Here is a 27,388-nt window from a genome sequence, read left to right as displayed (position 1 = left end):
TTAGATCCCCAGCAGGCGTAGCATCCATGCCGTCTGACAAGATGTAATCTCCTTGACCGGCCGTGTGTGGAAGGCAATCGTCCGAAGGCGTCCGCCGACGTCGCTTGCGTCGTCGAAGCAAACGTTGCTTTCGAATGTGGACATCCGTATCCGAATGTGGGAGGCAATTCAGCGTCGTATCACCTTTCGCTAGGAAAGCCGCGGTCGGGACAATGTTCGCGTCCACGTCCATCTCGTCCTGAATGTTATGTTGCTGCTGTTGTTGCTGTGGATGGGGTGATATCTGGGTTGGCGTCGAGGGTCCTTTTTCTTCCTCCCTTGGTTCTTCTGAAGTTGATGGATGTGCCCGATCACGCGTTTCATCCTCATCTGTGGTGCGTATCGTCGTCTGAGCGTACGTGAGGGGTAGGATTGTAGTCCCCACCGGGGAAACGGAGTCTCCCACTGGTGTCTGCGCAATTCTACGTTGTAAGCAGCTCGATCGAACATTGCCTTCCTGCCCACATCCGGAACAGGTACGCTGTTGACCGTCGTACATTATGATTGCACGACAGCCACCGATGTTCAAATAGGACGGCACTTGTGTTTGAGCTCAAGTTTAATTTGGCGCAGACCATTGTAGACATTATACGTCAAAAAAGTTTGCCACTTTTCTGCAACATGGCTGATGACATTGCCATATAGTCGGACCTCGAAGAGGAGCTCAGAAACCTCTACAGTCCTCAGGCCCATGCCTGCATGATCCACCGTCACTGCACCGATATGCCCGTCAGAATGTTTGAATATCAGTGAGTTCGCGTATTTAGACACCACTGTCGCGCAGACCTCTGCACTGATCATTTTTGCCGTCCGGTGTGGCCGAGCGGTTCTAGGCGCTTCAGTCCAAACCGCGAGACTGCTGCGGTCGCAGGTTCGAATTCTGCTTCAGGCATAGATGTACCGGGAGACTGCTGCGGTCGCAGGTTCGAATTCTGCTTCAGGCATAGATGTGTGTGATGTTCTTAGGTTAGTTAGGTTCAAGTAGTTCTAAGTTCTAGGGGACTGATGACCTGAGATGTTAAGTCCCATAGTTCTCAGAGCCATTTGAGCCACTGATCATTTTAACATAAATGGAAAAATGTATTCCGACGACAGTCGCCTGATCTAAACGTAGATCGTCGCGTATGAACAGTTCTATTTCATAGGCTCGAGGACGCGCGTGATCTGGTTGGAAGATAATTTTGATCGTATCGTGGCGCCATGTGTGTGCCATAGTCGCACTGAACTTGGAACAAATACAACTCACGCCGCGAGAAGGTAAACGCAAGCAGGCGCTCACGTCGCGCACGGAGGGCACAGCGGACGTCCTCGCCCCACCGCAGCCGAAAGCAGACTTAATCACTCGGCTGCCGGCGCTTCATGGCAAAAATGGCCACTCGCATGTATATAATTGACCACCGAAATAATCTTGCGATTTTCTCAATAACGCTTGAGTAGTACGCGCTGCTGCTTACACATTTTGTTGTCCTAATGGAGTGCTACGAGTGTACGAAGTTTGCAGTAAATCCGCGTTCCAAGCGTCATGGCCTCTCCTTGCGAGTCCAATAAACTTGAAAAAAATACTGTACCTGTCGATACACAAAGCAGATTGTAAACAGCAATTGGTACAAAATGCTGTTAGGATTTTTGGATTTGTGTGCACTGTAATTAATCTAATTTATTCTCATGGTCTCTATGACAGTGATACGTAGGTGATTGTAGTATATTTCGGGAGCCATCAATTAAGACCGGTTTTGGAAACTTTGTAAGCTTTCTCAGTATAATTTACGCCCATCTGCCAGAGTCTGCCAGTTCAGTTCCACAGAATCTCTACGACTGTCTCCCAGTGGTCAAACAGACCTGCAACCGTTTGTGCTGCTGCGAGGGTGCTGCACGAGTGTGTGTTAATTATACTAGGTTGATCTGTGATCGCGCAGTACTCCCGTAAAGGTTTCGAATCAAAGTAAATCTCACGAAACAGTATTTAGACAGTCTACGTAAATCGGTAGACTCGAATTCTCGTTACGGAATTACTTTATTTTATGTCTCAGATACACATGATATCTCTTGCGATGCTATCATAAGAGTTTTATCCATAGACTTCACAGACAAGAGAGTTCCCATTATATTCACCAAGCTCGATGTTGTCTTCTGCAGCATTGCTCGTTAGGATGCAAGGAATTATCTGGCTGTCGTATTGGTTGGAGCTGCAGTTAGCGACTAGGTCTTTCTGCACTTGGTGTTACGTTACAACATCTGATGCTGAGTCCCAACACTGCCTGTAGCCCAACGAATACCCCAAACAGAAAGTGCACAAAACTAAAGACGAATACCTACAACACGTAAGTCAAACATGAAAACGCTGAATAGCAACATATAACATGAATGAACAGCTGAATAAAGCTATAAAGCTACACGTTTACTCATTCACATACCACATCGAGGGAGTAGAAAGTTTAGCTTGATACGTTAGCGAGTATTTCAGGTCTTTTAAGTCACAAAATTTCTGTGCTCTTTCACTGTCCTTCTCTGTGGACGTTCAGTATGCACTATTATTCCCATTTGAAATGGGTTGCACAATCTAGGTTGGGTGGCATGCCTAATATGCCATTAATCTACTTCGTACCCTGACTGTATTTCGCCAGTACTCTATTCATTAAACGAAATGTGTCACCTTTACCCACGACTGAGTTTATGTGGTAATTCCATTTCATATCCCTAAAAGATATTACACCTAGTTATTTGTATGAGTAGAAGAGGTTCCAATCCATGCCAGACGGTTAGACCGTCAGTGAAAGAGCACCTCAAGTTCCCGCTGTTAATTAGGCGAGTACACCATTCGTTTGTTACATATTTTTACGAGCTTCAAACAAGAGCGACTTATTGTCAATTATCTGTGTAGTTACTACTTTATTTTTCTAATTTCTTGCTTGTCTGAGTACTTATTAGGCACAACATTTTATTTTATTTTAATAACAGTGTGGTGTAGCGTACCGCCGTTGATATCGGCGCTTGCATCGACCCTCGTATCGTACAGGCTTTTGTTTGTTTTGTTTAGTGTATCTCGGCGTCGATTAGACTGTCAGTGAGAGAACACCACGAGTTCCTACTACTAATAAGATGAGTACATACTTCGTTTGTCACATATTTTTACGAGCTTCAAACAGGAGCCACTTCAGTAATGGATAGGAACTGTGATTGCTGTGTACAGATGCGAACTGAGTTGGTGACTCTTTGCTCACAGCTCCAGGTGGTGTTGGCTTCCATCACACAGCTTGAGCCTGCTGCAAAGGTGCACCACTGTGGGGGGTCAGACTCGGGGGTGCGAGGGACGTCGAGTACGTCCCACGTGTCCCCCGATCGGCCCACTGCTGTAGTGGGCCCCGGGTAATGCCTGCATTGAGCTTGTCCCCTCACCTGTAGCCGAGTGGGAGATCATTCCAAAGTGTGGCAGGCAGCGAAAGAATTTCCTAGCGGCTGATCGTAGGGCCTCCTTGGTTCGTTTGACGAACAGATATCAGGGCGTTATCTGCGGCTGACGAAGCTTCAAAGCCAGATGCAGTCATCCACCCTGTTCCAGAGGAAGCGTCTCGGCCCACAAGGTCTGGATATTCCCAGAGGGTGAATATGCCGGAAGTTGGGACCTCCAATGCAGGGCACGTAATGGGGCCCCTTAGGAACATATCTGAAAAGGAGGGGAAGGAAGTCAGTGTGCACTCCTTGTGCACACTGGGAGGAATCGTTCCTTATGTGGAAAGGGTGCTTCCGGATGCCATGAGGAGTAGAGGGTGCAGCGAACTGCAGGTGGTGAGTCACGTCGGTACCAATGACGTGTGTCGTTTTGGATCAGAGGAGATTCTCTTTGATTTCGGGTGGATAGCTGAAATGGTAAAGACTGCCTGTCTTACTTGCGACATTAAGGCAGAGCTCACCATCTGCAGCATCATCGATAGAACTGACTATGGTCCTTTGGTTCAGAGCCGAGTGGAGGGTCTGAATACGAGACTCAGGCGGTTCTGTGACCATGAAGGCTACATCTGTTGGTGGGTTTCCGGGTTCCGCTTAATAGGTCAGGAGTCCACTACACACAGGAGGCTCATACACGGGTAGTGAGGGCTTGTGGGAGGGACTGTGCCGTTTTTTAGGATAGAGGGTATCAGGGAACCACAGAAAGGGCGTCCGCCTAAAAGGAGGCAGGTAGAACGAAGTCAGGTAGTTGTAGAAACGATCGGTACTGTATCTCTAAATTGTCGTAGCTGAGTTAGGAAAGAACCAGAGCTCCAAACCCTAATAGAAAGCACTGAAGCACAAATACTTACAGGCATGGAAAGTCAGCTAAATCCGGAATTCAACCGACATTTTTTCAAACGACGTAACAGTGTTCAGAAAGGATTGATGTAATACAGTTGGTTGTGGAGTATATATTGCTGACAGAAGTAGTTTAAAAATGGTTCAAATGGCTCTGAGCACTATGGGACTCAACATCTTAGGTCATAAGTCCCCTAGAACTTAGAACTAATTAAACCTAACTAACCTAAGGACATCACACACACCCATGCCCGAGGCAGGATTCGAACCTGCGACCGTAGCAGTCCCGCGGTTCCGGACTGCAGCGCCAGAACCGCTAGACCACCGCGGCCCGAGAAGTAGTTTACCCTGTAGTGAAATTGAAGTAGATAGTTCCTGCGAAATAGTATAGTAAGAGGTTATACTTCATACTCGGACTAAACTATTAATTGGATCGTTTTACCGACCCCCCGACTAAGACGATATAGTTGCTGAACAGTTCAAAGAATGAAACTTCCTGGCAGATTAAAACTGTGTGCCCGACCGAGTTGTAGAATCGATCGGTACTGTATCTGTAAATTGTCGTAGCTGAGTTAGGAAATAACCAGAGCTCCAAACTCTAATAGAAAGCACGAGTTCGTGTCTCGGTCGGGCACACAGTTTTAATCTGCCAGGAAGTTTCATATCAGCGCACACTCCGCTGCAGAGTGAAAATCTCATTCTAGTTCAAAGAATACTCGAGTCTGATTTAAAATAGGTACCCCACCCATACAATTATAGTCGGTGGTGACTTCAATCTACTCTCGATATGCTGAAAAAATATACGTTTAAAGCCGGTGGCAGACATAGAACGTCATTCGAAATTGTACTGAATGCTTTCTTAGAAAATTAATTTGAACAATTAGTTCTTGAGCCCACTCGAAGCGTAAATGATTGCGCAAGAATGCTGGCCCCCTTAGCAACAAATAATCCTGGACATATAGGGAGTATCATGATGGATATAGGGATTAGCGACCACAAAGCAATTGCTACTAGGCTGAATACAGTAATACCCATAACCATCAAAAAGAAACGCAAATTACATCTATCTAAAAAAGCTAATAAAAATGAACGTCACCTTTAGAGAAAGTCTCCACTGCTTCCGATCTGATCATGTAAGCGTAGAAAATATGGAGAATTATTTCAAAGAGATAGTATCGACAATGTGGCTTAACGAGCATTTCCCTCTCATTTAAATATATGGCCGAAAGAGTCAGCCTTTAGGAAACGTGAAACGAACCCTGTCGTCCAGGATCGTGTGCCACAAAGAGTGCAGATTCGCGTAGAGATGGTGAAATTCACAGACGTCTATTGTGCTGTGAAGCCTAAGCGCTATAGTGTGCGAGTGAGACAGACGAGAACCTGCGTCATAGGGAAACCCTGTAGAAGCAGTTTGTGACCAATGAGGCGTAGCGGTGTTAAATATGGCAGAGCGAAGATCGACCATAAAGGCAAAACTAATTCTGTTGTGATTCAGGGAATGAAGCCACAGTAATTTTAATCTACCAAGCTTCATAAAGTTTCATGGTAATTCCAAGAAAACTTGAACATTGATCATATCTATAATGGTTTAGGATTCACTGTTAAAGTGAAATTAACAAGCTTTGTAACAAAACCTGAATGCTAAAATCTGAAAGCTTTGGTCGATCTTAATGACATTTCATATAGAAGCGCATCATTAAAATGAGAAATGTTGCAAATATCAACTCTGCAAATTTATTTGTTTAAAAGATATAGGAAATTTAAATTATCAGTATTTTCAGTTAAGCATCAGATCATCATTTCCTCCACACAAAATACATTGAACAATAACAGCATGATACCTTATTGAATCATTGGGTAATAGAGTATTTGTCGTAATATTTAATACCTAATAGTTCCTTTTGTTCTTTATTTACTTATCAGAAAGCCCATTGGAGCAGGGCTACTGGGCGCGACATTGAAAGCTAAGAAGGAAATTGTATTGGTATTATGTAAAAGAATTTAACGTTTATTATGTAATGCATATTATTGTTACTTTATTTAGAACGAGAATGTGGTCAAGCTTAGTATATTGAAATATGTTGAAACGGAAAATAATGTAGAATAAGCTGTAGCTAATCAGATGGGCGGCTTCAGAGAAGGGAACTGCCCTAGTCAGTTGAGCGACGATGTTGTACACGCGGAAGACGCGGCCAGGGACGGGCAGAGGGACAATGCTGGTGCAGACGCAAATGCGGACGGACGGTCTTGGGTAGGAAGTGAAACGACTTAGAAAATTTCACGTTGTGTACATCACGGGACTTAGTGTCTGAGCAGTGAGCAGCCACACGCCTGGTGTAAACTCTAACGTTTCGCGCAGTTAACAAGGTGGAGTATTGGACTTGTAAATCGCGATGAGATTGTGAATGATCGAACTCTGTGAAATGGATATGCGCTCGAGTGTAACAGTAACTCTAAATACGACCACTTTCACTATTAGTTTGCTATCTGAATAAATACTATTCTAGCCAAATCGCAACTGTGTGGCCTACATCATTTATGGGTCGTTAAATAGGTTCCCGATATTATTATTACTGTTATTATATTTTATATTAACTTTGTATTTAGCAAACTGCCATCAACCAGACAATTTAATCAAAGGGTCACAAGAGTCTAATTTAGGGCATGTAATGCGACACGTGCTGTTCAACCCCTAGACGAGTTTGAGCCAAGACATTTAGACGAAGAGGAACTACATGTGAGCCGGAACATCTTTGGGATGTTAGCTCGCAACTGCAATTGAGACATTTATGCCACATAAATTAATAAGTGATGGTACTGATTCCCCATGATACATAAAACGGTTCAGATCGCTGTTGTAGAAGCAACGAAAAAAGCATGCCAAATTTAAAAGAACACAAAATACCCAAGATTGGTAAAGTTTTGCAGAAGTTAGAAATATAGAGCGTGCTTCACTGCGAGATGCTTTTAACCATTTCCACAACGAAATTCTGATTCGGAAGCTGGCAGAAAACCCAAAGAGATTATGGTCACATATAAAGCACGCTAATGGCAAGACGCAATCAATACCTTCACTGTGCGATAACAGTGGTGAGGTCACTGATGACAGTGCCACTAAAGCAGAGTAATTAAACATGGTTTTCCGAAGCTCCTTCACCTGCGAAGATGAAAGAAATAATCCTGATTTCCAATCAAGAACAACTGCCAAGATAAGAAACATAGAATTCTACAGGGTGAGTCACCTAACGTTACCTCTGGATATATTTCGTAAACCACATCAAATACTGAAGAACCGATTCCACAGACCGAACGTGAGGAGAGGGGCTAGTGTAATTGTTTAATACAAACCATACAAAAATGCACGGAAGTATGTTTTTTAACTCAAACCTACGTTTTTTTAAATGGAACCACGTTAGTTTTGTTAACACATCTGAACATATAAACAAATACGTAATCAGTGCCGTTTGTTACATTGTAAAATGTTAGTTACATCCGGAGATATTGTAACCTAAAGTTGACGCTTGAAACCTCCGACGTTCAGATACGTGTTGTAACAAACACGGGCCACGGTCGGCGAGCAGCATCTGCAGGGACATGTTTACGATGACGACCGTGTTTAAGAGTGTGGCTGTAGTGCACTGTTGTGGTTTCGTCTAGCTGTAGCAGTGAACGCATGTAGCGCTTGCTGCTATTGGTATTCTGCATTCGTTTCCGCACGTAGACCAACTGTAGTACACCGTGATACCAGACGTCTGTGATAGTGTAATGTTGTAGGAACAGAGATGATACTCATCTATGGCGAGTGTCGACGAAATGTAGCTGAAGCCTGCAGGGTGTATGCAGAACGGTACCCGGACAGAGAGCATCCAACGTGCCGCACATTGCAAAACATCTACCGCCAACTGTATGCAACAGATATGGTCGTAGTACGCAAACGGGTCCGTAACAGGCCCGTCACAGGAGAAGCGGGTGCATTTGGTGTGTTAGCTGCTGTTTCCATGAACCCACACATGAGTACACGGGACATTGCGAGAGCCGGAGGACTGAGTCAAAGTAGTGTGCGACCGAACCGCTGAATCTTTCCATCAGTAAATGGGGTATGTTCTCCACTGACTCGGTTGTTTTAACCCCCTCCACTGACGGAATGACCCACTTCCCAATTCCGTATGTATAAAACCAATACGGACTTGTAGCTGTCACGCCTTTGCGCTTACTGCTACGTATTTTGACTGTAAATAGCTCAGTCCCAATGGTAAGAGGCAGTAGTGAATTCACGTAGTTAATATTTGAATCCAGCACAGCTGCCACAAGCTCAGCTCACTTTTACTCCACTCCTACCCTCGACATTGCACCACATTAACTAGGTGCTACGTGGACCTTGCTAAATTCACTTGCGTATACATTTTTGACCGTTACTCGCCAGTATTTACCTAATGATTAGTACACTCCTAACCGGACTATTTCCCTAAGAGCTGTGATGATTAAACGGGTTCGATCCACGGCCTACAGTGCCCTACAGTTCACACGGTAACACTGCCTACCTGACCCACTTAACTTGGTAGTGAGCTTATGTATCCAATCACCACTGCTGGCAGCAGTGGATAATCCTATCAGCACGACGAGAGCAGCAGACTTACCGTCGAGTCCTCCTGAAAATACTTATAACTACGGTCGCCAGCTCTGAAGGAGCAAAAGAATAAATCAATTTTTGGGCTCGTTTCAAAGTGAAATGGCTTGAGTTGAATTTAAACTTAATTCTGAATATTACTATTTCTGATCATTCTAGATGATTCTACAAAGCAAATACTCTCTCAATTTCTGTGAGGTGGCTTGGTAATTACTACCAAGACAGGTTATGCAACTTCGGTTAACAAAATTCTATCCTTCAACTTATTTAATGATTTTGGATATTACTCTTTGGACCATTGATACAGAATCAGTTAAGTGACTTTACTTGAAAGGTTGCTCAGAAAAATTTAAGTAACTGTAAATAGGCGACTCATTCTGGTGTGACCATTGCTCTTTTCAACATTCTTATACGCTAAAGTATTCTACAACCAAAAGAATTGTAAATGAAAGAGGCGATGGTGGCCTCAGTCTGATTTCACTATACTATGTTTGAGGTTACTACACTTTACAATGAACAACATGCGTCGTAATTTTACTCATTACTATATTCTGTCCTCTGCACTTGCATAAAGGAAAACTGGTATTCTCCTTTTACATGTATACGAAGTTCGACTTAACAATTGCAAGCAGTCTTGCCTTGGGTAGACGTGTCGGTGCTGGTGGTGAGATGCACGTGGCTAACGCAGCTCTTCACGCCTCATGCCCTTAATGGCGGCTGGAACTACGAGCTGTAGCACTCGTATAAGCTACTGCACGTCCGCCATAAAATCTGGGCGCAGGAACTCTTACAATCAGCCCCAGTGGCATAGAGACGGCTTCGACAACCATTCGTCGCGTTCTACTCCACAAACGGCGACGATATTCGCCTCTTCGCTGTTGCACAATCACTTTTGCGTGAGCACAGTTACGCACGTCCGACCACTTCAACACTCCCCAGGCCATTTTCTTGTTCAGTCCCTGTGTCTCCAGCTACCCCTAGCTACGCTCGTATCACCAAGAGTGGGGGCGTTCCCCTACCACCTTTTTACCGAAATCATTTAGTATTTAAGAATATTTATATTTACTACCCTGGAGTTCATACCAGTCATAATAATTTACTACTAGCGTTTTACAACATTAAATTATACAGTAATAACTTATAATTACCAAGAAAAAGAATACATTTGACTCTGAGAGCTTAGTGCATTGTCTGACAGCGCTAATTCCCAGTTTCGCCAATAGATGGCATCAGGGTGCACTCCCTGGCAGTCTCACACAAGCGCGCCCGTTTCAGACGCGCGGGCTCCAAATTACTGTCAGCCCACCATCATTTCAGTTCCGTTACAAGTGTCATGCGCATACTGCATCGTCACCGCTTTCACCCGTTTCATGTGTCGCTACATCAGCAATTACATGGTGATGACTTTAAGCATCGAGTGCAATTCTGTCAATGGGCATTAACAGAGAATGCGTTGCAGTTCTTCCTGTTTACCGACGAAGCGGGTTTCACAAACCACGGGCCAGTGAATCTACGGAACATGCATTACTGGTCCGTGGACAATCCTCGCTGGCTCAGACAGGTAGAGCGACAGCGACCGTGGACTGTAAATGTAAGGTGCGGAATCATTGGTGACCACCTCATTGGTCCTCACTTCATTTCAGGGGCCCAAACAGCTGCAACATACATCGCGTTTCTACAGAATGATCTGCCAACGCTGCTCGAAAATGTCCCACTGGAAACGCGTCTATGTATGTGGTATCAACGTGATGGTGCACCTGCACATTCCGCAATTAGCACTAGGCTGACCCTTGACAGGATGTTCGACGGGCGTTTCATAGGACGAGGAGGACGCATAAATTGGCCAGCCCGTTCTCCTGATCTTACACCTCTGTACTTCTTTTTGTGGGGTACGTTAGAGGAGAATGTGTACCGTGATGTGCCTACAACCCCAGAGGATATGAAACAACGTATTGTGGCAGCCTGCGGCGTCATTACACCAGATGTACTGCGGCGTGTACGACATTCATTACGCCAGAGATTGCAACTGTGTGCAGCAAATGATGGCCACCACATTGAACATCTATTAGCCTGACATGTCGGGACACACACTATTTCACTCCGTAATTGAAAACGGAAACCACGTGTGTACGTGTACCTCACCCCTCATGGTAATGTGCACGTGCATCAGTGAAATAGACCAATAAAAAGGTGTTAGCATGTGGACGTAATGTGCTGTTCCAGTCTCTTCTGTATCTAAGGTCCATCACCGTTCCCTTTGGATCCCTACGTAATTCGATGCTCTCCGATACACACGATCGAACAGCGGAGGAGTGGTACTCAAGCGTCAACTTTAAGTTACAATATCTCCGGATGTAATTAACATTTTACAATGTAACAAACGGCACTGATTACGTATTTGTTTATATGTTCAGATGTGCTAACAAACCTAACGTGGTTCCATTTAAAAAACGTAGGTTTGTGTTAAAAAACATACTTCCGTGCATTTTTTTATGGTTTGTATTAACCATTTACACTAGCCCCTCTCCTTACGTTCGGTCTGTGCAATCGATTCGTCAGCATTTGATGTGGTTTACGAAATATATCCAGCGGTAATGTTAGGTGACTCACCCTGCATATCCTCGGTGTAGCATAGCAGATTAAATCACTTATTTATTACAGACCATGTCACTAACATCGATTTGCAGTAGTGTTTTGGAACATATACTGTGTTTCATTGACACATAGTCAGATTGGATTCATCAAACATCGTTCTTATGAAACGCAGTTAGCTCTTTACACTCATGAAGTAATGAGTGCTATCGACAGGGGATGTCAAATTGATTCCATATTATTAGATATCCAGAAGGCTTTCGACACCGTTTCTCACAAGCGTCTTCCAACCAAACTGCGTGGCTATGGAATATCGCCTCAATTGTGCAACTGGATTCGTGATTTCCTGTCAGAAATATCACGATTCATAGTGATAGATGGAAAGTTATCGAAGGAAGTGTAATAGGCCCTCTATTGTTCCTGATCTATATTAACTATATAGGAGAGAATCTGAGTAACCGTCTTAGATTGTTTCCAAATGATGCTGTCATTTACTGTTTTGTAAAGTTCTCAGATGACCAAAACGATTTGCAAAATGATTTAGACAGGATTTCTGTATGGCGAGAAGAGTGGCAATGAACCTGAATAAAGAAAAGTGTGAAGTTATTCACATGAGTGCTAAAAGTAATCCGCTAAATTTCGATTACGCGGTAAGTCACACAAATCTGAAGGCTGTAAATTCAACTAAATACTTAGGGATTACAATTACAAATAACCTAAATTAGAACGATCACATAGATAATGTTGTGAGTAGAGAAGACCAAAGACTGTCATTCATTGGCAGAACACTTAGGAGGTGCAACTGGTCTGCGAATGTTACTGCTTACACCACGCTTGTCCGCCCCATCCTCGAGTACTGCAGAGCGGTGTGGGATCCGTATCAGGTGAGACTGACGGATAACATCGAAAAAGTTCAAAGAAGGGCAGCTCGTTTTGTATCATCCGAAATAGCGGAGATGGTGCCACAGACATGCTACGTGAATTGGTGTGGCAATCATTAAAACAAAGGCTTTTTTCGTTGCAACGGGATCTTCTCTTGAAATTTCAATCACCAGTTTTGTCCTCCAATTGCGAAAACTTTCTGTTGGCATCCATCTACACAGGGAGAAATGATCATCAGGATAAAATAAGAGACATCAGGGCTCGCACACAAACATTTAAGTGCTCGTTTTTCCCGCGCGCCGTTCGAGAGTGGAACGGTAGAGAGACAGCTTGATGGTAGTCCATTGAACCCTCCGTCAGGTAAATTACTGCTATAAGTAGTAATTAAATAGTTGCAGATTTAGATGTAGATTTGGGTGCCTGGTGCAGCAACCGGCTATGAATTTCTTGAAATGAAACAGTCTGGGTTACGGAAAAATTTTTTGTGTAGAGGAAATGACACGTTTCGCCCTTTTGGGGCATCATCAGATTAACGTGTGGTGAAAATGACCATATATGCATATTAAATGGCGAAACAGAGCTAATATAAAACACAAAAGAGAAAAATTTTCAGGCTGTGCAGCCTTCTCTACAGTTAATCACAACGTTAACTTACTTAAGAATGTATGTGGAAAAGCCGCGCGCGGTAGCCGTGCGGTCTATTGGTGCCTTGCCATTGTTCGCGCGTCTTCCCCCGTCGGGGTTCGAGTCCTCCATCGGGTATGGGTGTGTGTGTGTTGTCTTTAGCGTAAGTTAGTTTAATTTAGAGTATGTAGTGTGTAAGCCTTGGGACCTCATCAGTTTGGTCCCATAGAACTTACCACAAATTTACAATTTACAGTTTGTATGTGGAAAACCAACATTCGTCCATTAATGCCCACATACGGCATTAAGATAAAATTTTGTGAGAAACCATCGTCCTATCGTCATGAAATGAATACAAGCACTATGGAACCTGAAACCGGGAAAACAATGCCAAATATAACTACAGTGTCTGCTGGACAGAACTATGACAAACCAAGAAAAATTAAGAAATCTTACGTAACACGAAGCTAATCGCGTTCCGGCGTACACAATATGGAGGCGTAGAGGCAAAATTAGTAGCAGACATTAAAGGCAGATGGCACTGAATAGGCAACACGCTTACAAAAAGCGACAGCACAGCTAAATTATGTTTGCGGAAGGCGCAATTAGGTAAATTAGTGAATTAACAAAATCGATTTTAGTGCAAGAATATTAATGAAATATCCTGTAAATAAAAAAGTTTATCCAACAATGTCTGTTCCATTTCAAGATATATGTATGAGATTTGCCGTATCCAGTTGTGACTCACTGATATTTCGGTCATAGAATACTAGGTTTCTTTGTTTTGTGAAGTGCAGTAATTTACATTAATTGACATTTAAAACAATATGCCAACATTTGTATCACTCTGATACCTAATCAAGATCTGAGTGAATATTTATTCAGCTTCTTTCAGGCAGTAATACATTACAGATAATTACCTTACCCGCAAAAAATTTGAGATTACTACTGACTTTATCCCAAAGATAATTAATATACACTACTGGCCGACGTAGTGTTACAGACGCGAAATTTAATCGACAGGAAGAAGATGCTGTGATATGCAAATGATTAGCTTTTCAGAACATTCACACAAGGTTGGCGCCGGTGGCGGCACCTACAACGTGCTGACATGAGGAAAGTTTCCAACCGATTTCTGATATACAGACAGCAGTTGACCGACGTTGCCTGGTGAAACGCTGGTGTGATGCCTTGTGTGAGGAGGAGAAATGCGTACCATCACGTTTCCCACTTTGATAAAGGTCGGATTGTAGCCTATCGCGATTGCGGTTTGTCGTGTCACGACATTGCGGCTCGCATTGGTCGAGATACAATGACTGTTAGCAGAATATGGAATCGGTGGGTTCAGGAGGGTAATGCGGAACGCCGTGCTGGATCCCAACGGCCTCGTATCACTAGCAGTCGAGATGACAGGCATCTTATCTGCATGGCTGTAACGGATCGAGCAGCCACGGAACCTGTGTCCTAAATACTAAGCTATCAGACTACTACGGAAATAAATATCTGCAGGGAAGTCGAGCACAAAGCTAGCTTATCAACCGTTAGCAGTAGAGTCACGTACTGAGTCACGCTTGTAATGTTTCCTGCTCTCGCTACATCTGAAGGCGGAGGGCATCACGTAGCGACAACGGAATGGAACATCGTAATATGAGCGACTCCCTTCGTCGACTGTCAACTTCGTTCTTGCCTCCTGGAGCGTGAGTAGCGTCACATATAGTCTCCTGTTACCTCTTGTGAGTTAACATTCTTATCTGCACCTTATTTTCCTACATGTAGGTACAAAATTGCTCATGGTGGAGGTGATCTTTTCCGGCGAAAATAGTATGTCGTACTTCAAAACAATAATGAGAAAAAAAAGAAACATAATTGTTTCTGCCGAAGGACAGTTTCATAATTACCAGGGGATACTGTGGTCTAGGGGATGAAGTGTCTGTCGCCTTGCGCATCGAGCGAGCAGGTCGTAGTTAACTTACGCCTGCGTCGCAGTGCCGCTTTTGTCGAAGCTACTCAGTGTTGTTGGTGTATCGGCCGGAGTCACATCGTAGTTCCGTAGCCGAGTTTGTTATCGTTTTTCTCTTTGCGGCGGTTTTTTCTGCCCGCGCGATGGTGTCTGTCGAGTCTAAGTCTGTTCCTCGTCGAGCTACTGCTCGTTTCAGTTTTGACAAGAGTACACGTCGCGTTCAACCTGGCTCTTTAGAAATTCACGACTGCATGCTTGATGTTATCCGTGTTACACCTTATCAGGTAGATACTGCTTACTCTGATCCTGATTTGTATGTATTCTTTGTGAAGTTTTATTATCCCGTTCAAGTAGGACGGCTTCTCTCTCTGGTTGGTCCTAAAGTGTTGTTTACACATCGAGATGGTTCCGTTAGTCAAGTCGTCCTTGAAAATGTGGCACTCGAGTATAACGTGGTTAGAATTTATAACCTTTCTCTTGAAGTGGACGATTCATTTCTTAAAACAGCGTTGCTTCCGTTTGGAATAATACGGCACATCCGATGGGAACGCTGGTCAGCACAACATCCCTTCCAGTGTTATAATGGTATCCGGACTGTGGACATGTGTGTTAAAAAGAACATTCCTTCCCACTTAATTATTTGTGGTTACCGGATCCACGTTACGTAAGCAGGGCAAGAAGGAACTTGTTTTCTCTGTAACGAAAGCAGTCGTTTCACATCCGATTGTCCGTGCCTTACTACTGTTCTGACCTCGTCTTATCACAAACGTCTTCCTTGAACATTAGCAGCCACAGTGTCATCTCAGTCTGCTGTCAGTCTGTCTCCAGTTTTAAGCGATGTAGGGACTACATTGCCCCCTACTCATCGCGAATTTCCACCGTTACCGGCGCGTCCCAGTGCGGCCTCTGTCCGTGACGGGACGACGGCTCCTGCAGCGCAAGTCAAACGCCGGCGGACTGAGGACGGTACAGATTTCGAGGACGCCCCACTCCAGTCTCGTTATTCTGATACGGCGTTGACAGAGGATGCACTTTCTCTCGGTAATGAGTTGTCTACTGACGTTAAGTGTGATGTTAGCTTGTGTCTGGATTCAATCAAAGCTGATCTGTTGTAACTGCTTCTGTTAATGTCGAAATGTGTGTTGAATTTGCTTCCCCCACTTCACCCGTAGACGCTACGGTTCCCGTGAGTTCAGATGTTCCCGCAGAGACCTTGCCTGTTGGCCAGTCTTTACAGTGAAATACCACATCTCCTCCATGCTGAGACGGTGGAGCAACAGGATTCTACGGGTTTTCTTCTTGATGATCAGGTGATGCCATCGGACACCGGCGCTGCATTACCTGTGTCTTCTGTACCTGATACTGCTGTTGGTCGTTCTGAGTTGTGCTCCCCGATTTCTGCTGAGTGCAGTGCCGATGGCTTCTCTGTTAAATCGGAGCTTGACGTGCCCTCAACGCTTCCACATCAAGAGTGTATGTTTTCACGGAGTAGTGTGAAACAGGGTTTTCAACCTGCACTTGCAGCGGCGTGTAGTAGAAAGAAAAACGAGGATTCGTCGGATTCCGGTAGGGAAGATTAGAATTATACCCTCTCTCCCCCGCCCCCGGACGTTGAGGAGAGAAGGATGTGATGAGTGCTTTTTCTTTCGTGTCGTTTCATTGACCTTACATGTGCTAACGGATACAGGAATATTCATTTCTAATCCTCAATGTTAATGTGCTATGTTACACTGTTACACATTACAGTTTGCTGCGTTTTTTTTTTATTTTCATCAGTCTACTGACTGGTTTGATGCGGCCCGCCACGAATTCCTTTCCTGTGCTAACCTCTTCATCTCAGAGTAGCACTTGCAACATACGTCCTCAATTATTTGCTTCACGTATTCCAATATCTGTCTTCCTCTACAGTTTTTGCCCTCTACAGCTCCCTCTAGTACCATGGAAGTCATTCCCTCATGTCTTAGCAGATGTCCTATCATCCTGTCCCTTCTCCTTATCAGCGTTTTCCACATGTTCCTTTCCTCTCCGATTCTGCGTAGAACCTCCTCATTCCTTACCTTATCAGTCCACATAATTTTCAACATTCGTCTATAGCACCACATCTCAAATGCTTCGATTCTCTTCTGTTCCGGTTTTCCCACAGTCCATGTTTCACTACCATACAATGCTGTACTCCAGACGTACATTCTCAGAAATTTCTTCCTCAAATGAAGGCCGGTATTTGATATTAGTAGACTTCTCTTGGCCAGAAATGCCTTTTTTGCCACAGCAGTCTGCTTTTGATGTCCTCCTTGCTCCGTCCGTCATTGGTTATTTTACTGCCTAGGTAGCAGAATTCCTTAACTTCATTGACTTCGTGACCAGCAATCCTGATGTTAAGTTTCTCGCTGTTCTCATTTCTACTACTTCTCATTACCTTCGTCTTTCTCCGATTTACTCTCAAACCATTCTGTGTACTCATTAGACTGTTTATTCCGTTCAGCAGATCATTTAAATCTTCTTCACTTTCACTCAGGATAGCAATGTCATCAGCGAATCGTATCATTGATATCCTTTCACCTTGTATTTTAATTCCACTCATGAACCTTTCTTTTATTTCCATCATTGCTGCGTTACGCCAGTTTATTTACGATTCCCAAGCTGAGATCGTGTATTTAGAAGTATTATTTGATGCGTTTGGTCTTCCTGGATACTCTGTGTTTTTCAATGTCGCCTTCCTGACCAAGAAAAATCTACTGGTTCCAAATGTAGGCCTCAGTTTGAGGAAGAAATTTCTGAGATTGTACGCCTGGAAGATAATAGTGCACGGTCGTGAATCATGGACAGAATAGCAGCAGAAACAGAAGAGAATCTACAGATTTGAGATGTGGTGCTGCAGAAGAATGTTAAAAATTACGTGTTGTGATAGGTAAGGAGTGAGGAAGTTGTCCACAGAATCGGCGAAGAAGGGGACATACGTGAAACACTGACAAAGGAATGGACAGGATGATAAGATATCTGTTAATAAACCAGGGTTCCATGGTACCAGAGTGAGCTGTGAAGGGCAAAGATTGTACTGTAAGACTCAGATTGGAATACATCCAGCAAATATTTGAGGACGTACGGTGCGAGTGATACTCTGAAATGTAGAGGTTGGTGCAGGAGAAAATCTCGTGGCGGGCTGCGCAAGACGTGTAGGAAGGCTGATGACTAAAAAAACGGCAGGCTAGGATAACGAGGAGCTTTGAGTCACAATGTTGCTGTAACGGGAACTGTGTTTCGCAAAGAAGTACAGAAACAAAGTGGCAGTCAGTGGACTGGTATCATTAACGATCACAAACAAAATCAAACAAAGAGACCAATTTACCCCACCAAAAAGGTTATGAGCCCCTTTATTTGGGATAGAAGGGAAGTCACAGTGATCGACTTTATGCCGAGAGGACATTCGATAAATCCAACAGCCAATGTTACAGCCCTCAACCATTACACAGCGCCGTTGAAAACTAGCATCGTGGGTAGTTACTCAGCGGTATTGTGCTGCTTCACAATATCCTCAGACATTAATCTGTTACATTCACGAAGAATCTCCAGCGGAATAAGTGGGCGGTTTCATTAACATCAGGAATTGGCCCCGAATGGTTACTATCTGTTTCCAAAATTGGTGTTTGGGCCGAAAGAGCTATGGAAATGACACGAACTAAATGAGGACGTTAGTGATTTGTTCAACAACTTGGCGGGAAATGTGCATGCAAAAGGTAGATGAAATCTTGTTGCGCGCTAAGACGAACGTTTTAATTTGAACGGCGCCTAACGTATAGTATCAAAATTACCTATTGTTTGTGAAATCGATCTCCAATTCAGTCTTCTAATTATTTGAGTGTGTCTGGATTCAATCAAAGCTGATCTATTGCAACATTATTAGTAAAGCGTACTCTGAAAAAAAAAAAAAAAAAAAAAAAGTTCTTTCACGAAATAATCTTCAAGAAAGATTGCAGACAAATTGTTATCTGCTGCTGGCAAGTGTCAGGAAAGAACAACGGGTGGCCTTGCTGAAGGAACAGTGCTGGATTATGCCAAGGTGATTAACTGTAATCCCATATATACACTCCTGGAAATGGAAAAAAGATCACATTGACACCGGTGTGTCAGACCCACCATACTTGCTCCGGACACTGCGAGAGGGCTGTACAAGCAATGATCACACGCACGGCACAGCGGACACACCAGGAACCGCGGTGTTGGCCGTCGAATGGCGCTAGCTGCGCAGCATTTGTGCACCGCCGCCGTCAGTGTCAGCCAGTTTGCCGTGGCATACGGAGCTCCATCGCAGTCTTTAACACTGGTAGCATGCCGCGACAGCGTGGACGTGAACCGTATGTGCAGTTGACGGACTTTGAGCGAGGGCGTATAGTGGGCATGCGGGAGGCCGGGTGGACGTACCGCCGAATTGCTCAACACGTGGGGCGTGAGGTCTCCACAGTACATCGATGTTGTCGCCAGTGGTCGGCGGAAGGTGCACGTGCCCGTCGACCTGGGACCGGACCGCAGCGACGCACGGATGCACGCCAAGACCGTAGGATCCTACGCAGTGCCGTAGGGGACCGCACCGCCACTTCCCAGCAAATTAGGGACACTGTTGCTCCTGGGGTATCGGCGAGGACCATTCGCAACCGTCTCCATGAAGCTGGGCTACGGTCCCGCACACCGTTAGGCCGTCTTCCGCTCACGCCCCAACATCGTGCAGCCCGCCTCCAGTGGTGTCGCGACAGGCGTGAATGGAGGGACGAATGGAGACGTGTCGTCTTCAGCGATGAGAGTCGCTTCTGCCTTGGTGCCAATGATGGTCGTATGCGTGTTTGGCGCCGTGCAGGTGAGCGCCACAATCAGGACTGCATACGACCGAGGCACACAGGGCCAACACCCGGCATCATGGTGTGGGGAGCGATCTCCTACACTGGCCGTACACCACTGGTGATCGTCGAGGGGACACTGAATAGTGCACGGTACATCCAAACCGTCATCGAACCCATCGTTCTACGATTCCTAGACCGGCAAGGGAACTTGCTGTTCCAACAGGACAATGCACGTCCGCATGTATCCCGTGCCACCCAACGTGCTCTAGAAGGTGTAAGTCAACTACCCTGGCCAGCAAGATCTCCGGATCTGTCCCCCATTGAGCATGTTTGCGACTGGATGAAGCGGCGTCTCACGCGGTCTGCACGTCCAGCACGAACGCTGGTCCAACTGAGGCGCCAGGTGGAAATGGCATGGCAAGCCGTTCCACAGGACTACATCCAGCATCTCTACGATCGTCTCCATGGGAGAATAGCAGCCTGCATTGCTGCGAAAGGTGGATATATACTGTACTAGTGCCGACATTGTGCATGCTCTGTTGCCTGTGTCTATGTGCCTGTGGTTCTGTCAGTGTGATCATGAGATGTATCTGACCCCAGGAATGTGTCAATAAAGTTTCGCCTTCCTGGGACAATGAATTCACGGTGTTCTTATTTCAATTTCCAGGAGTGTACTAAATATATCATGTAGGACTAATTATATTTGAATCTAATAACTAAACCTCCAAAATACGAGTTCTGTGCCATAATCTCGGTCGCCAGGTTCTATATCAATAATTCCCTCGAATCTGGGATATTACTTCTGTTGTTTAGGCGCACAGAAACGTGTATCGCAATAGTAGAGGGCAAAAACTCATTTTCAGCATATCCTATTTGCTCCGTTACCACAGAAGGCACCAATTGGTAGAAGCACACACGTCGACACACTACGAAAATTGACATAATAATCACTAGGGCAAATATAGCGAATTTACGTAAATTTATAATTATCCGTATCGGAACAGCTGCTGCTGCATAGCACCTCTTATATACGGTCTGCCTAAAATTTGGAAGTCAATCGCTTTAAATTCTCTTCCGTGATTTTGTACGTTACACAACCTAGTAGAGCCAATATCTCTAATATGAGAGTACATCGTACATACAGAGAAAGTTCTAATTGTTTACTATACTAGAAAGTAAATTAGAGTGTAGCGGACTTGAGTTATGTGTGTGAACTATTAGTACACATTCGTCCACTGACAAAGCATCTTCGTTGTTTCCCCTGTTCTGACTTTTTTAATTTCTTCATTTCTTTACGCCGTTGTTTTCTACACTGTTATTTCTGTGTCCATAACATTATCTGCGATTGACCGTTACAGATAATGTTTTCTTTTGCGAGGTAGAGCCGGATCTGTATTTTCTTTTCATGGTGGACTTATCTCCCCAGCAGCGAGATTTCCAGCAGAGTGGCACAGCTACTGCTGAATTGCTGCTTCCCTGACTCCTGCTGGAGGTGCTAGTAATATGAAAGCAGCAGTGGTTCCCCTCCAGACCGCTTCGTTCCGACTGCGCTGTAAGTGCCGCTTCCTCTAGACCCTTATCCGCGATCTTAGGTCTCGCTGAATTTTATGAAGTTGTAGACCGATCAACACACTGGCTGCTTTTGAGGTCCCTATGGCAGATGGGATAATCGATTTAATTTATCCTTTCGCTCATTGTCGATTGTATCTCATGTACAGGGCTAGCGATTACGTAAACTTCATTTCACATAGTATTATATGCTGGGTGACACATTACAATAGTCGTTCTGGCACGCTCTATTCTTTAGTTGAATAATAATATTTTATTTCATCCGTTCTATTTTCCTTGTACTTTCCAGTCTCATTCAAGCAAAAGTAAGCAAAGTTCCCCGTTCTGGCTGTGATGAAAAAAACGGGACCGACCGACTTTCGTGTCAAAATGGTTCAAATGCCTCTGAGCACTATGCGACGTAACATCTGAGGTTATCAGTCGCCTAGAACTTAGAACTAATTAAACCTAACTTACCTAAGGACGTCACACACATCCATGCCCGAGGCAAGATTCGAGCCTGCGACCATAGCAGCGCCTAGAACCGCACGGCCACTCCGGCCGGTACTTTCGTGTCATCCTTTGGCTAATGTGTCATTCGATGCGGTAAGGAGGGGGCTCGGTTTAGCTCACCGCTCTCCCGGACGTTGCAGGTTTTATTTAAGTTGGGGTCACTGATTCTCAATCAAGTAGCTATTTATTTAGCATCACGAGGCTTAGTGCACCTCGATGCAGTCGTCTCACCAACGAGAAATCATAGACAGTACCGGCATCCTCCACAAAGCAGCTAGTTACGCTGCCTACAGACAGTCTCATACAACAATAACACAAAATATTTAAGTCCCTCAGATAACACGACAGTGATCGATTACTACGGAATTTAAATATGCTGACACAGACGTATTCTGAGGTGACAAAAGTCATGGGATACATCCCAATATCTTGTCAGCCTCCTTTTGCCTGGCGTACTGCCGCAACTCGACGTGGAATGAAGTCAACAAGTCGTTGGAAGTCCCTGCAGAAATACTGAGCCATGCTGCCGCTGTAGCAGACCATGACTTAAGTGTTTCCCATGCAGGATTTTGTGCACAAACTGACCTCCCTATTATGTGCCATAAATTTTCCATGGGACTCATGTCGGGTGATCTGGGTGGCCAAACCATTCGCTCTAATTTAGCAACGCACTCGCGTCGGTTGTCTGCTGCCGTAGCACATCAACGCTAGATTTCGCCGCACTGTCCTAATGGTTACGTTCGTTTTACGATCCACTTTGATTTGTGCGGTTATTTCATGCATTGTTGTGTGTTTGTTACCATTGACCACTTTGCAGAAACGCCGCTGCCTTCGGTCATTCAGTGAAGGCAGTCGGCCACCGAGTCGTCTGTATTGAGAGGAAATGCCTGGAATTTTGTATTTCGGTGTACTCTTGACACTGTGGATCATGGAATATTGATTTCCTTAACTATTTCGCCGGCCGGTGTGGCCGAGCGGTTCTAGGCACTACAGTCTGGAACCGGTCGCAAGTTCGAATCCTGCCTCGAGCATGGATGTGTGTGATGTCCTTAGGTTAGTTAGGTTGAAGTACTAAGTTCTAGGGGACTGATGACCTCAGAAGTTGAGTCCCACAGTGCTCAGAGCCATTTGAACCATTTTGAAACTTAACGATTTCCGAAACGAAATGTCTGATGTGTCTAGCTCCTATTACCTTTCCGCCATAGTCATGTCGGAAAAGTTTCTGCAGGAATCAATTGAGTATAAACGGCAGACGATCTTTTTTTTCCTTTATTGTTATTTCATCCCTCAGCTGAGGCGTGCCGGCAGCGGCCTACATACGCCGCTCTTCAGCCAAGAGATACAACATATAGACACCGAAGACAGAGAAAACATAAAAAGCATGGTAAACGTATGAGGAACACTGCACAATAAATCAGAAGTCGTTCGACGGAAGGCACAGTGCATGAAGGGTGGCACCAGTCGAACAGACGAAGACATCCAGGTGGAGACGCGAACGTAGTAGAAAACACTGATGAAATCACTGTACACAAACGGAGAGACACTGACGCACAGAATACACTAGCGAGGATCATTGGCGAAGCATTCACTCTGACGACGGGGGGGGGGGGGGGGGGGCTGCCTCGCTGCCTCCAGATCAAAGGGAAAGGTAAGAGGGCAAGAGGGCGGGAAGGGAGGGGGATGGAGCCAGTGGGAACAAGAAGATAGAGCAGGGGGAGGAAGAGGGGAGGGGTTGGAAGCTTGGGGAGAGTTGTGGAAGCAGGAAACGTGGGAGAGAGGATGGAGGAAAAAGGAAGGTTAGGAGCGAGCGATGGAGCCCTGGGGGAAAGGGGGACGGCAGGGGAGAGTCAGAGATGGTAGGAGGGGCAGATGGACGGCACAAGGACATCATCAGGGAGGGGGAGTTGGCGGAAGCCACCTTGGGAAAGGGCATGGAGGGTGTGAAGATGGATAGCAGGTGGGATGCAAGAATACAGGCATGGCAACAGGCTGGGGTGGGTGAGGATGGGAGAGACAAGCAGGTGTGTGGGATCAAGCTTGCAGAAGTTGTAAAGGATTTGTATCTGTTCAAGAAAAAGGAGAAGGTGCAGGAAGGGAATCGAGTCATATAGGATCTGTGTAGGGAATGGGAGACGGATGCGATAGGAGATGCGGGCGGAGTGTATGGCATTCCAGGATTTTGAGGGACTTATAGTAGGTGGGAGGGGCGGAGATCCAGGTGGGATAGGAATAGCAGAGGATTGGATGGATGAGGGATTTATAAGTGTAGAGGATGGTGGAGAGTTCCAGACCCCGTTTTCGGCCAGAAAGGAGTTTGAGGAGGTGGAGTCGGGAACGTGACTTGGCTTGGATTGTTCAGAGATGGGAATTCCAGGACTGGTGACGGTCAAGGGTGACACCAAGGCACTTGAGGGAGGGGGTGAGCTGAATAGGGCGCCCGTAGATGGTGACATAAAAATCAAGGAGGCGGAAGGAAGGGGTACAATGATTGCCTGGGTTTTGGAAGGATTCATCTAAGAGCAGCCACTGGTTACACAAAGTGGTGAACCGGTCAAGATGGGATTGAAGAAGGTGCTGGGAGCATTGCAGGGTGGGGGCGAGGGCAAGGAAGGCAGTGTCATCGGCACACTGCAGAAGGTGGATGGGGGGTGAAGGCAGTGGAATATCCGCCATATAGAGAAGGTAGAGAAGAGGGGAGAGGACAGAACCTTGGGCACACCAGCAGAGTGGTAGAGGGTGTAGGAATCCGTGTTATGGATGGTGACATAGGAAGGATGGTGGGAAACAAAGGAGGCGATGAGACGAACATATTTAATAGGAAGAGCGAAGGTTTGGAGCTTGAAGAGGAGACCAGAATGTCATACACGGTCGTAGGCACGTTCAAGGTCGAGGGAGAGGAAGATGGATGAGCGACAGGAGTTGAGTTGTTTGGAGAGGAGATGAGTGAGGTGAAGGAGAAGGAGAAGGTCATCAGCAGGGAATGACTGCCAAAAGCCACATTGGGTAGCAGGAAGGAGGCGGTGCTGGTGTAGATGCTGGTAGATGCGTTGGGTGAGGATGGATTCCAGGACCTTGCTGAAGTCTGAGGTAAGGCTGATGGGACAGTAGGAGGAGATAGCAGAAGGCGGTTTGTCGGGTTTGAGGAACATCAGGATCTGGGAGGTTTTCCACAGGTTGGGGTAGAAGCTGTTGGACAATACCACATTATAAAGTCTGGCTAGGGTGGAGAGGAAGGAGGCTGGAGCTTCACGGAGGTGAGACAATCATGCCAATGCACAGACCTTTTATACCTTGTGTATGAGGTCTATCTGTATATGTGAATATCGCTATCTCATGACTTACGTCGCCACAGTGTAGTGTACAGTATCAAATAGCTACCCTATAAGTGAGACAATGTTTTAGTTGCTCCTTGACAGAGCATGACACAGTAAGATGTGTAGATACAATAGTATGCAGTTCTTCTCGCAATGTTACCTCGCCAACTCGTTGAGATGAACTTGTGTTTCCTGACTGCAGGAATTCCTCTTGGATATGAAACCGATTATAACTGACAATGGTTGACATCTCTAGCTCCAGTAAGTTATGATACTTTTATGATCACTGTTCTTAAGTGATATTACATGATAGCGAGTATACATTAGTGGCAGTACACACATTGGATACCCCGCCTTCATATGTCAACATATGTACAGTATGGTCAAAGACAAAACACATTAAGTACTTTTTGCCATTCTGTCGTATTAACAATGTAAATGTAACATGCAATGGACAAGACATACATCAAGCAGCAGTATGTAGATTTATTACAACTCTACCACCTCTCGGAAGAGAGGTCTGCTACAGTGACTAAACGTCTGCATTCTTCACCTAAACCAGCTATGTAAATAAACGATTCTCCACTTGAAGATGATTGTGTGAACCATCGAAATGTATAGGGATGGCAGCGACATAATCCGCCGCTCTTCTGCGAACTGACATTACAGGTAAATAAAAAGAGGAAACTATACATAAAAATGGCAAAAGAGGAGTAGATATAAACATAAGAAGTGGAGACCATGGGGGTAAAAATATAGACTGACACAGGGATATTCATTGTGGGACAGTTGAAAAAAGGCGAGATAAAGTTAAAAGAACAGAGCTGGTGATTCGTGCAGCACATAAAATACACTAGAGTCACAAACACTAGATAAAAGTTGGCCATAGTGTAAAAACACTCCAGAACAAGAGACACTTAAAAACACACTGTAAGCAATGGAACAAAAATCAAGCTGGAATTGACCTGCCGAAGAAGAGGAGACCTGAGAGGACGGAGAAAGAGGGGAGAGGAAGGTCCAGGGAGTCAACCTGGAGGGGGTGGTGTGAAAAGAAAAAGGAAGGGTTGGGGGAACAGGAAAGAGAGACTGGTGAGGTGGGAGATGGAGAGGAAAAGCAAGTTAGGAGGGAGCACAGAGACACAGAAGGGGGCACAGGAATGAGATGGGGTGTATGAGGGAGGAAAACCGCTTAGAGGAAGGAAGGGAACCCTGAGGAGTAGGTGGAGGAAAGGGAGGATTAGAGTCAGTAGGAGTGTAGACATCAGGGCAAAGTTCATCAACCAGGAGGGGTAGGTGCTGTAAGTATCATTGGGAAAGGAGAAGGAGGGTGTGAAGATGGAGAGAGGGCAGGATACAACAGTAAAGGCGCAGCAATGGGCTGGGGGTAGAGAGGATAGAAGACAACAGGTGGTTGTAGGGATGTACATGGTGCAGATCCATTTGAGGAAAAGGAGGAGATGTGGGAGGAGGATGAGGCTGTAGAGTCTCCATGCGGGGGACAGGATGCGGAATTGGAAGGCGAGGCAGATTGCATTGTAGGGCTGTATAGAATCTGGGTGGGATGAAATTCAAGTTATGCTGGCATAACAAAGGATGGGGCGGATCAAGGATTTATAGGTGTGAAGGATGGTGGAAGGATGCAGCCCCCATTGTCTGGACAGACAGGAATTTCGGGAGGTGGAGTCTGTTGTGGGCCTTGGGGTGGACCATAAGGAGATGGGGAATCCAGGTGAGCTGACAGTCGAGGGTAGGTGTGAGGTAGACAGGATGACCATAAATGGCAAGGTCAAATTCGTGGAGCTGAAAGGAACGGGTGGTATGACCTATGATGAATGCAAAGGTCTTGCAATGGTTGATGTGAAGGAATTATTGGTTGCACCAGGCAGTGAACTCGTTGAGGAGGGTTTGATGAGTACATTGAGACCATTGGAGGTTAGGATAAAGGGCCTGGAAGGTTCTGTCATCAGCAAATTGGAGGAGGTGAACAGGCAGGGGAGGCTTGGGCATATCTGCAGTATACAGGAGATAGAGGAGAGGGGAAAGGATGGAGCCATGAGGCACACTTGCATTAGGATGGAAAGTGTGGGAGCTGGTATTGTGAATAGTGACATAACAGGAACAATGGAAGAGAAGGGAAGCAACGAGATGGACGAAATTGATGGGAGAAACA

The sequence above is a fragment of the Schistocerca cancellata genome, chromosome 6 (genome assembly GCF_023864275.1).
Source record: "Schistocerca cancellata isolate TAMUIC-IGC-003103 chromosome 6, iqSchCanc2.1, whole genome shotgun sequence".
NCBI classification, from domain to species: domain Eukaryota; kingdom Metazoa; phylum Arthropoda; class Insecta; order Orthoptera; family Acrididae; genus Schistocerca; species Schistocerca cancellata.
Note: the sequence above shows the minus strand (reverse complement) of the source record.